We start from the raw sequence: 12,848 nt of genomic DNA, 5'->3' as shown, positions 1-12,848 counted from the left end.
ATAATATATCTATTTCCCTTGAAGTTTTATATTGAGTTGGTAAAATGTTACATGATAGATTTTGTTGGGATGCCCTTTAATGGATGCGGGACGTAATAATAAGCTGATATACAGGTAGGTGTATATAATGAGCTAAAAAAAAAAAACATTACACATTTGAATATAATTTGAATATTTAACATAAGAAACATTAGAAATTTGAATCTGATTTGGGGGGAAGATTGACAGCCCTATTGAGCATTCACTGCAGTATCCAGACTCAAAAAGCATGTTTTTACCACTGTGGCAGTGCAAGTAATCATTCACTGTACTGTTCTTAGTACTAGTGTTTTATGTGGCCCTTACTGATAAACGTATGTAGTGTCTGCCAAATATAGGCATTTGGGGCTGTATTGAATACCATGATATGTAAGGGTTATTGTAGCTGACCGACACCCACACAAAAGTACACAGTCTTCACAGAAACTCCAGAAAAGAACCAAGGTCCAAATGGACGCAGACAGTAAGATGCAGTCTAATAGATCCATGAATAATTGCCCCCGAACAGAAAGGGAACACCAGTGCTGGCAGAAGAATGATACACCAATTAATAAGCAGACAGGATTGTAAAGTCTTGGACCATGTCCACTAAGACCTACTCAGGTGTGGACCCTACCCTCCGCAATTTGACTGGGAATAATAATAATAATATTATGCACCCAAACTAACTTGGGTACTTACTGGGGTTCTTGCTTTGTAGAAACTGAGTGCATTCACTCAAATTTTTACATAGATGCCTAACAGCATTCAAACATGTTTCTTTGTACCTTTAAAAGAATAGCTTTTGAGGGGTCCATATCCATTTTGATCAGTGTATTCTTCCCAGAACCCCTGTCCATGCTGCTAAACATATTAAGAGTGAAATTCTTCTGTTGTGTAATTTAATCCTCAGCAGTTGTCCCACTATCTCAATAAAGGGAAATGATAATGAGAGAGCTCCAGCGTCAAGCAACCTTCAGGAAAACTAGCTTATGATGTAAGAGTCTCAATGCACTTATTGATGCAACTCATACAGCTCTATATATTTTAGGTCTAATTATTCAGGATCATGGGGAAAAACAAACAAACATACACTCATAATGTATGCAAGTCAAACCCCAAGGATTGTTCACTAGAATCGCACATAGAAAAACTCATTAACTAACAAGGTTAAACATTAAAATGTAGCTGAACATTTGCATATTAAGTTATTTGATTTATTTTTCCAATTACAAAAATTAATGGGATGTTATACTATGACCTCCAGAATCACTATCAGCATTAGAAAAATAAAAATAAATAAAAATGAAAAATAAACAAGATGAGAATACACAAACTAACTTGTATCTTGTGCTTTTTATGCTTACCAGTTTTATAGCTGCTCTTAACCAGTGGCAGCCATTATTCAAGAGGGCACTGAACAGAGGGAGAGGTACAAGTTTATTTAGCGAACGAACGAGAGAGATTTATTTCAGCCCCACAAAAAACAGAAATATGGCACTGCTTTATAGCAGAGCTATAATTCAACCATGAGAAAATACATTCATGCACAATCTGATGCATTACAGGAATTTATAATCAGTTGTGCTACACAGGCCACTGATAAATATGCAGCTCTCTGGGTGCTAGGGTGTGTATTTCAGCAGAGAGATTTGATGAACAGTGTAAAGCTTGTGAAGGTGAGTTATTGTGTGAAGCAGTTAGGCAAAATGTCATCCGCTGATTAACTTCAGTGCATTCGATAAAGAAAGTTCTCACATCTATGAAACACACATTTATTCACAGAGCAAATACTTTCTTTTACTCATGCACGCCTCCATTCTTCCATACACAAAAACAGAGCATTACTATTTGTTGGTGAAAATTCAAAGGGCTCCTCAAAGGAACTAATTAATCCTTCAGGTGCATCCGTCAGATCCTAGTCTTTTTAAAAGTATTCTCTAACCTATCTCGTGAATTTAAATATCATTCTTCATTTTCACCCACTTAACCACTGTAGCTCAGGCTACCTCACACAAAGCCGCTGTAGTGATCCTCACTTCATAATAATTCAGTCAAATAACGTCAAAGACAGATTTAATAACCTTTATAGATAAAGCCGCTTCCAAGGTCACATCCCAACCGACTCTGTAATTTGACTGACGTTCTATATTTTCTGTACAGAAAATCTTTTTTTTATGAAATATTACACAATAACAACAAAAACTCACTATGGTTCTCAGAGTCTAAAGTTTTCTAATATGGAGAACGGTTTACAATAAAAACTTCATGGATCGACAAACTGCCAAGGGTCTCGCTGCTGAAGTCCAACAATTTACAATTCACTGCCTCTGCCTAGTTGAGGTCTGACATCTCAAAGAGTGAAGCAGTGTCAAAATGAGGTTTGCTTGAGTTTTAGTAGAGTTTTATAATTGCATACTTTTATTTAGTGTTTGTGTACTCTGTGGGTTTCCAACCCCAAAGCACCGGCATGTTCTTTTGTACTGTAGGTTGTAACCAGGCCCCAACCGATTTATCGTTTGGGCGATCAAATCACCTAAACTCGCCAATTGTCGCCGACATTTTCAGAAATAACGTGCCAGGGAGTAAGACTTGGTTTTACTCTGAAAAGATTCCCCGGTATTATTTATCCGGTTGAGGGCGCACGGACTTCATGACACACTCCATCCACTAACCACCTCACAGCAGAGTAACCTGAGGTTGACAGCGGCTAGGACGCACATGGTAGAGTAGAGTGGTCTGCCTCAATAGTAAATAAACTAGTTTGTGAAATAAACAGTAAGTCAATAAGTTCCCATTTCAGTTCAACCCACTTGTCCGTGCGTCATGATGTGCCTCGCTGTGTTGGTCTGAGTGAGAATAAGCCATCCGCTATTACAGTACAGCAGTACAAATCTATTAAGTAATAGAATAGGCTACTACTCTCACTGAGGCAGCTGTATGTTTCCAGATAAGACCGGAGCAAAATTAGAGTAACGTGAGTTACGACATGGAGGCACCCTGGATGTAGTAAGTAAGTAAGAAAAATGCTAAATATGAGTTTAATGGCCCACGTAACTAGACAGATTTTTTTTTTAACCAATGCATATTTACGTCTCACTGTTTTCCCTTCTTTTTTTTTACAGATGTCAAAAGAAAGTGGACTTAGAATGGTGTGGGACCTCTGGTGGAGTAGTTTGTAATATTTGTGCAGCTTCTGTAAGTCAGGGATCAACCACACAGAAAGGAAAAAACACAATAAACCTATGGCAACACCTTAAAACCAAACTCAATGAGGTGTATAAGAAATCACAGGACAAGATGGCACAAGCAAAGAAAGGGTCACAGTCCCAGACTCAGCTCTAGGGCTGCCACAAACGATTATTTTGATAGTCGACTAGTCACCGACTATTTTTTTTCGATTATTCGACTAATCGGATCATACGTAAATTGAATATAAAACATAGCCTACATAATATGGACACTCCCTCTACATACAGAATATACACTTCAGGTTCTCACCACAAGCCTGTATCTAAATTGTATGGCTTACTTAGACAATCACTTTCACAGCAATTATCAATATGCAATATCTGGGCAAACGATTAAAACAAACTAACATCAACTGGTCTAGAGTATGGTGCAATATCCGACTCTCCTCCAGGAATCCGGACCACCAGATGATCCACTACAATTATGTTTTGAGAACCCATCTCACTCCACAAAAGCTGGCCAAGTTTTCTCCTAACCACTCACCCAATTGTACATACTGTACCCAGGGAACCCCAGGCACTTACTTTCATATAATGTGGGACTGCACTGAAATCAATCCCTTTTGGGTATCAGTTCTATCTCTGTTGTCCTCTGTTATCGGTAAAACTCTCCCTTTTACACCGACTTTGATTTTGTTAAATGACGACTCTGACTGTCATCTTTCAGTCTCCAACCGCCGCATTCTCCTGGCTGGCATAACCGCAGCTAAAAAAATGGTAGCCATCAGATGGAAGCAACACGATATACTAAACATCCCACAGTGGCTCACATCGGTTGTGGATATCTTGAACTTGGAAATTTCAGTTGCAAGAATACATGGCGCCAAACAGATGAATGTAGCGGTACTGGAAAAGGGAAGAGAAACGATCAAAACTTTTGGCTCCACAGTCAAGGTAACATTATCATGGAGAATTGAGGATATGTAGCCTACATGTACATGATTACCCCTACCTCTACCTTCAAAGTTTTTTTCCCTAGCTGCTCTTCGTTTGTTTGTTTTTGTTCTGTTTATTCGTTTGTTAGTTTTTATTTTTATTTATTTTCTTTATTTTTTTGTGTCCCTGTCGTGTTCTGTATGATTTGTTGTTGGTTGTTGTTCTGTTGGATGTATGTTTAAATAATGATTTGTATGCACTGTTTGGTGGCTTTTGCACCAAAGCAAATGAAGTAACAAATAAATAAATAAAAAGTTGATCACAAAAAAAAATAATAAAACATAGCCTACAGCTTATTGCACCAGCATGCAGCTGCTCTTATATACCATCATTAGCTTTCAGCTTGAAGTGTTTAAGGTATATGCTAACTAAAAATAGAGACAATTAAGATGATAGTTCATTAAACTTTTAAAGAAATATGCAGCTTTAACTGTAGCATAAAGTGCAAACAGCTGAGTAAAATAAAGATAAGGCACTGGCCTAAACAACACCAAAATACTACTTAAAGGGATAGTTCAACATTTTGGCAAATTGGCCCATTGCCATAATCGCTATAGTCATAGCAGTAGGTTCGTTACCTTTAATTGTCGGTGTAAGCTATTTTTAGAACGGAGGAGCGGAGCGTCAGGCTGCTCAGGGCTACGCTATGGAGGCTAATGGAATTTCTTGGTTTTCCTCATCAAACTCATCAAATACACAACCCAACAACTCCAAAACGCTTTCGTGGACAAGTTGTGACCTGCACAATCACCACGCTATGAGATAATAATGGAACGTTACGAAACGGAGCCGTTTTCGAGGTAAATACAGGGTAAATACAGAGTCTGCTTGCTGAAAAACTGTCCCTGAACGCAACGCGCATCAGCGGTTTTGCATGAATTTACCTCTAAAACGGCTCCGTCTCGTAACGTTCCATTATTATCTCATAGCGTGGTGATTGTGCAGCTCACAACTTGTCCACCACAGCCTTTTGGAGTTGTTGGGTTGTGTATTTGATGAGTTTGATGAGGAAAACCAAGAAATTCCATTAGCCTCCATAGCGTAGCCCTGAGCAGCCTGACGCTCCGCTCCTCCGTTCTAAAAATAGCTTACACCGACAATTAAAGGTAACGAACCTACTGCTATGACTATAGCGATTATGGCAATGGGCCAATTTGCCAAAATGTTGAACTATCCCTTTAAAGGTTTTATAGGTTTTTCTTTCCTTCATTTGTCTCTGGCATTAAACATATAGCTACATTTAAATAAAATGAGGTAGAGACCTGGAACTAAGGAATTATTCACAATAATAAAGTTTTGGTAGGCCTATATTCAAATAGAACTTGTGCTCAGTGTAGGCTAAATAATAGGCTAGTCGTTCTGTTAAAAAAAAATCGGATAGTTTATAAGACAATCGTCTTGTCTGAAGAAATGTAAATGTGCCTTTTTACTGTCACAGAGGGAGAAACATGGAAAGAAACAAGTTCTGTGTGAAACTCTGTCAAATGAAAACAAGTGAAACTGAGGTGCAGCTCAAACTCTGCAAGGTGCGGACTGTGATGAGAAGCTACAGTACCGGGAAATATTGACGTAGTTTTACGCCGGGAGAGAAGACTTCCTCGTTAAGATGAGCGCTCATTACATGACCAGGACCGCTGTGACCAGACGCGGTAACGCTCCAATATAAAACGATGGAGTGGCGGTACCGCTAGTATCGCTTCTCATTTAAAATGACACGAGAGAGAGAGAGAGAGAGAGAGAGAGAGAGCGGCGGTGGTGGTGGTGGTGGTGGTGGTGGTGGCGGCAGCGGCGGAGGGAAGGAGGGGGGCTACACCGGTGCTGCTTGATGAGGGACAAGACAGGTAGAGAGAGAAAAGAGAGAGAACACCTATGTGTACTCGCCTTGAATGACTGAGTGCTTGTGTGTGTGTGTGGTGGGCGGCTGCAGCGGCGGGTGCGTGTGTGGAAGGTGCCCCAGCAGTTTTGAGAGAAAAACAAAGTTTAAAAAAATAAAAATAAAAAACAACGACGCATCGACTATTAAATTAGTTGTCGACGATTTTAATAGTCGACGTAGTCGTGACTAGTCGACTAATCGTGGCAGCCCTACTCAGCTCACACTCACACAAGTGATTGATAGGACCACAAAGTGGACCCCTGGTGATGACCCTCGAACAAAGGAGGTGGACAAATTAATAATGCAAATGATTGCTACTGATATCCTGCCCTATGCAGTTCTGGAAGGTGGAGGCATTAAAAGCTTAATGGCCAAGGCAGCGCAGAGGTATCCAGCCATTTGTTAAAAAAAATGTAAAAATTGAATCGGCCGATTAACCGTTATCGGAAATTTTCTTCCCTAATAATCGAATCGGCATCGGCCCCAAAAAATCCATATCGGTCGGGCTCTGATGTAACGTTAAAGCAGAAGTAAGTGGTCCGGTCGTTTTCGCTAATGCTGCGTTCCAGGCAGGCTTTTGAAATCGTAAATTACAGCTTCAAGTCACAACTTACGACTTTGTAGCGTTCCAGGCAACCCACTCGTGTTTTTCCGACCTGTTTTACCGGTGAAAGTCACTATAACTGCCACTCGTAACTTCCGACCGGTGAAGTCGTACCAGATCGAACTGGTACGACTTCACGGTCGGAAAAATACGAGTTTCCTTGAACGCACCATAACAGTCCTCGTCCCTACGTCGCTACATTCACGGCGTCCCTTGGCTGCACACACAGCCCTGCATGCCGTTCTCTCTCCTCATTGGATAAAAACTGTAGGATACGATAAATGTTTTCTCCTCGGCTCAGAGCAGAGCAGAGGGACTGACAGACCCGTGTTTCGGTCCAAACACTCTATGTAAGTGATTGCTGTCGGAAGATATAACTATTTAAGACTTATATTAACACAAATATATCACTTACTTCTGCTTTAATTAAACCACCACTGGCCTTGAATAAGTCAATCCTGAGAGATTGTTATATGTTCATGTACTGTATCCACATGAGGCAGATGTGCCTTTTTTGTGTGCGAGTCTAGATCCATGCACCCATGATAGTCTAAACGTGTGTGGCCATGTGTCGTCCACTCCAGCCAGCCAGAGTAATGGAGCAGCCCCATCTGGACATAACACATGGGCCAGACTGTTCGACCTGTCAGGGGATGAATGTGCTCCTGAGATGGTGTCCGTGTGTGTGCGTCTGCCTGTATGAGTGTGTGTGTTTGAACTAGAGAAAGAGGCTGTGAGTGGTCAGCCAGGGGGAGAGGCTGAAAACCTGCACCTGTTACTGCTTCCAAAGAGAGGGGCTGGGGAAAAGACGAGAGATACATTAGAGAGTGAAGAGATGGTGAGACAGATAAATGGAGAAAAAAGCTGGGGACAGTGACAGCAGAATGAAGAGATGGAGAGAGAGTGAGGAGGAGGAGGGATGTGTTAACAGGGTTCGTTTGCCTGTCTGTGTACTTGCCTCTATCTCTCTGTTGTGTGCTTTGTGGATCACAACAACATGATCAAGGCCTAACTTTATTATGGTGGCAGCTTTTGGCCGCAGTTGAAAAGACTGATCAATTTGGCTTCTCCCTTCGACGTAGCCCTGCCATGCTGCCCATGACTCCGCAAAACATTCAGCTGCTTGGCAGCACAGAGGGGGCTGGCGGGCACCAAAAGAAACGAATTGTAGCTCTGCAAAATGAGGACTGTAGCCCAGTGAATGAGCTCATTTTCTGCCCCCTCGCACTGTCTCATCTGCATTGGCACAATGCTGTGCTGTGATGTACACTCCAACACAGAGATATCCAACTTTTCATGAAAAATTATTACCAATTTCTCGTCATACTATTACTAAATTCATAGGCTGCAGCCTATAAAACAGGAGGAGGATTGAATAATCAGCCAGAGCTGTTCTCCGATTATGATTTAAATGTTCATGTCTTCTCAAAGCACAAGTCATCTCTGCACTTTTGGGGAGTGTGGACTCATTTGAGGATGCAGAGCTCATAAAATGTGGATAGATAGAGAATACTCAGCTCATTTATCACACAAGGAGTACAGAAGCTGACAAAAAATATCCAGGTGGCACCACCAGTTCAATAGACTTCAAAGCCATTATGAAAAGAGCTTCCTGTTAAATGTTGCTTGCACATTCAGTCATTCACTCCTCTTTTCCAAAGGGACTTTCCGAAGCCAAACACACACACACACAAACGCACCTGCAACAACCCTTAACTGAACTCAGTGTTACATGAGATATGCTCTCGTTTTCTTGTGCACCTCATAATCTCCTACTCACTAACACTCAGGGGCGCACACACATGCACACACGCCTTGGCTGCCTTCCTCACAGCGACACCCTCCTCAGGCAGAGTGACAAAATGGAGCTGCTCAGGTGGAATGATTTACCTGTTGAACAGGAGGATACCGTTTTTGAGAGACACCATTTTTCACCAGTAGCTGACACCATCTCCCAAAAGTCATAAAGAGCTGGGGCACCAGGCATAGATCACTGCTATGACTGGCTGCACCCACCTGGACTTTACAATGTTTTGTCTTACACTGCGGGATTAAAACGTCTGTCGTAAATATGCGTTTAATCCTGGCTGAACACCATCATAACCCGGACGGATGGGCACAGCTGTTACACTCATGTTACATCCCAGATTTAACAAAATTGACTTGTGTTCTAATGGTGTTCAATCTTGGTCGTTGAACTTACAGTACTTTTGAATCGATCATCACACTTTGATTAACCTGACTGCAAAATCCACAGTCATTTCTAGTCTCCTCTGTCTGCAGCTGAACTAAAATACCTGCCTGAGAGTTATGTCTCTATTTTCTTGATAATTTGTATCTACTGTAATAGCATAGTTTTATTTTTTTATTATCACAGACCCATAAAATAAATCTTTACCTAAAAGACTAGTAGCATGCCATACAATTTATTATTTGATTAGTTGCCTTGTCTTGTGTTCATTAAATTGGGGAAACATTTATGTTGAGGTGTTAGATTAAGAGCAACTGATTCATGCTGTAAAAGTAAAGGGGCTTTATATCTGTATGATCAGTATTTAATCTAAAAAATAGTCACGTTCAATCGTATTTCAAGACTTATACACAGAGAGAAAGAGTAATGAGTGTGCCTCAAGTACTTTGTTTATGCTTAAATAATGTGTCTACCTGAACTGAGTGTGTAGATGAGGATCCACAGTGATAAACACTCCACAGTCAACTCCAATTTTTCATACCGACTGACTGATACAAACTAACTTTGTGAAAACTGTGCGTAATAAGCACACCATCTGAGTTCATACCCACAAGCTGAAGTGCACTCTCAAGTCTTCATCTTCCTGTGGCTCAACTTGACTTTGTGCATCAGCATCAGGCTGATTCCTAACTGCGGCCCTGGCCACTGAACTGTATTCACCTCTCCTCTCTCTCAGTGAGGCTCAACTTCCCCACTTAACCCTCCTCTTGTGCTCTGCTTTAGGACCACTGAGCAGCCTAAATTGTCTCTCCTTCGACCCTGAACTAACAATACCAGTGGGTGGTGGAGTCCTTTCCCAGCCCCAGTCGCAGCCGGAGAAAAGACAGGAAGATAGAGGGAGAGAGATCCGGGCACACTGTCGATGTCACAGAGCTGAGCTACAGGAAAGGGCCAGTTGGACTTGCTGAGATGAATTGGCAGTGTCTGATTTGTTACATGATTTGGCCGCCATGGCAGCAACACAGCCTCATTTAAATTCATGTGTGTGTTTTTTTAATCCCTGCCTGGAGTTAAATTCAGAGACTGGATTTTACTCAGACCATGGATGGTTGGGATAAGCCACGCCGTCCTATTCTAGATATATTGCCTTCGGTTACAAATGTCGGGTTGGTAAAAAAATGTAAGATTTTCAGCACATCGTTTCGCCTTTTAAAATGTTTAATTACCATGTTTACCCGTTGTCTGCATACATAAATAAAGCTAATTAACAAATCTGCTTTTAAAAGTGCGTTTTGTTTATTGCTATTCTATTCATTTCTGACTATGAACAGACTGACTGCTGAAAAGCTGACTTTTATCATGCAAGAAGCAGCGGAATTGCTATTTTTTTCCCAAGGACAATAAAATTTGCTCTTAAACCAAATGGCTGATGTTCAGCAGATTATATCACGTCTAATGTCAATTAGCACATAAATGTGACACAACTCAGCAAGTGTAGGACAGGAAGACACGGAGCAGCCTGCATCCCTCTTGACTTCTTTTCCCCTGACTCAGATAAACTTGTGAATTCCAGACCAGATGATGACTATAACATATTCCTTTCTGTTCAGCAAATACAAAAACAAACATTGTTTTCTTTTGTATCTGAATTCATTAGAACTGCATCATTCATTGTTCAAACTTGATTTTGGACAATGTGGGTAAAAAAAATGTGAAGTTCCTTTCAAGACCAGACAAAGACAAAAAGAAAGTAAAAGGCTCTGCAATGGCTGGTCTGTGTATAGTAGGGATGCAACGGTTCTCGGTAAAATACCGAACCGTTCGGTACGGCCTGCACGGTGCAATACGCTCTTGGACCGCGGTATTTCAGATTCAGCTTGCATCAGCTCTTACTGCTTTACAGGCAGCTGTGCCGTGTATGTGTGTGCCTGGCCGTTTAAGGCGAAAGCCCGCCCCCGCGAGTTGATGTCCAATCACTGTTGAGCCTCCACACACTCACAGTGACTCCCCCCCTGCAACTGAAAGTGCAGCAGCTCACACACACACACACAGAAGAGGGGGGGAAAAGAAAACAAACAGGCGGCAGCACGAGCGGTCGCTGATTGCGATCGCGGGGGAAATTAATTAGTTATTAGCACGATTTAGCACATTTAGCTTTTATTAGAGTTCCAGCACAACTCTGTCCATGCACACTGCACGTGTGTGGTCGCGTATCCGCGTATCCGCGTGCCCGCGCGCGATAGAAAGATGATGTCCAGCAGGAGGAGTTGACTGACAGGGATGAGAGGTGGTGAAAGGCTGTTTAAAAAAAACACAATAGACTAACTCCTTCTTTCCCAGTGAGAGACTGTGGCTGCCAGCATAGTGACTTCTTCCATGACGGCAATATAGCGCGATCTCTGTTTGAAAGTGGCTTCAGAGTGTGCACCATATGAAAGACTAACAGCCTGGTCGCACTGGACGCGGAACCGAAGCGCAGCGCCCTGGAGCGGAGGCAGTTTCAGATCGGCGCACATGTTAACCGGTCTGCCTGGTCGCACATCTCGCGCTGTGGAGCGCAGTGCGCGCGCCTGCAGCGCTTCAGATCGGTTAATTTCTATTTTTCGCGCCGAGGGCGCCATCTGTCAAGCTGGGTAGACCGGATCGTACCAGACAGGAAGTCGGGCACAGAAAAGGCGAGAGAATCCGGTCAATTTTCAAAATAAAATAATTAAATGATGTAAGTTGTTGCTTGTCCATCTATTATATACTTGACCGTTGCGTCTGCACATGAGACACACACACACGTTTAAAATGACGTGTGTGTGTGGAAAACCGAGTGAATACGAGTATGAACGACTGCAGTCGATGTCTGACCGGCGCAGAGAGAGGAGGAGAAGTACGCTCCCAGTGCGACCACCCAAGCGCCCGAGAAGCCGCGCGCAGTGCGCGCGCCAGGCTTCCGCGTGCACTGCGACCAAGGGGTAAAGAAGTGTGCAGAGGGAGGAGCTAGGGGGATGCAACGAGCTAGGGGCTGTTCACAGACAGTTCAGGGGTCTGCCGGAGATGAGGGAAACTCAATTTTCAGTTTTCCATTTCAGACAGCAGGATCATGCTGAGTCAGTCGCTACGGCAACATGTGCTGTGAAGCAAACCTGCTCCCTTGGCAGGCTGATGATGGCTTCTTGTGCTCGCGGTGAACGCGCCTCCCTCAGGCTCAACATACTCTGGGTTGATTGAACTATTTCTGATCAGCTGTTCTGAAACCGAAAACTCAGAGTTTTCCAGCTCAGGCTCAATCAACCCTGAGCTCGGGATTTGACTCAGAGTTTGTTGAGCCTGCTTCCTGAAACAGACCCCGTGTGTGTGTGTGTGTGTGTGTGTGTGTGTGTGTGTGTGTGTGTGTGTGTGTGTGTGTGTGTGTGTGTGTGTGTGTGTGTGTGTGTGTGTGTGTGTGTGTGTGTGTGTGAGCGAGAGGGAGAGAGGGGAGCTCTACAAGGAAAGTAGTAGTAGTAGCCTAATATTAGAAATAATATAAATTTTAAACATTATTTTGGGAGAAAAAAAAAGTTCTCTGCACAAAACACATACTGTACCGAAACCGTACCGAGAACCGTGGTCAAAAACCGAGGTACGTATCGTACCGTGGGCTACCTTGCACCCCTAGTGTATATGACTACTGCACAAACTCTCAAATGACATCACCGGCAGAAGATGGCAGCGCTCCTATACCTGGGATATGATCCATCTCTGTACAGTGGGAGGAGGTGGGGACTCATGATCCATCTCTATTGATAGATATCACGTGACGTCACACAGCGTTCGCAGCCGGTCACAGCGCCATCTTGGGTACCGACTTCCAAAGGCAGTCTATGGGCTGTGACCTAATACATCCATGGCTGTGACATCAAATCTCACAAAAATAGTGGATAAACCTTTTTTTATTACATGGCTCTATTGAATGTCGTATTCCGATAATTTATTGATATTTCT

The sequence above is a fragment of the Trachurus trachurus genome (assembly GCF_905171665.1).
Source record: "Trachurus trachurus genome assembly, chromosome: 17".
NCBI lineage: Eukaryota > Metazoa > Chordata > Actinopteri > Carangiformes > Carangidae > Trachurus > Trachurus trachurus.
Note: the sequence above shows the minus strand (reverse complement) of the source record.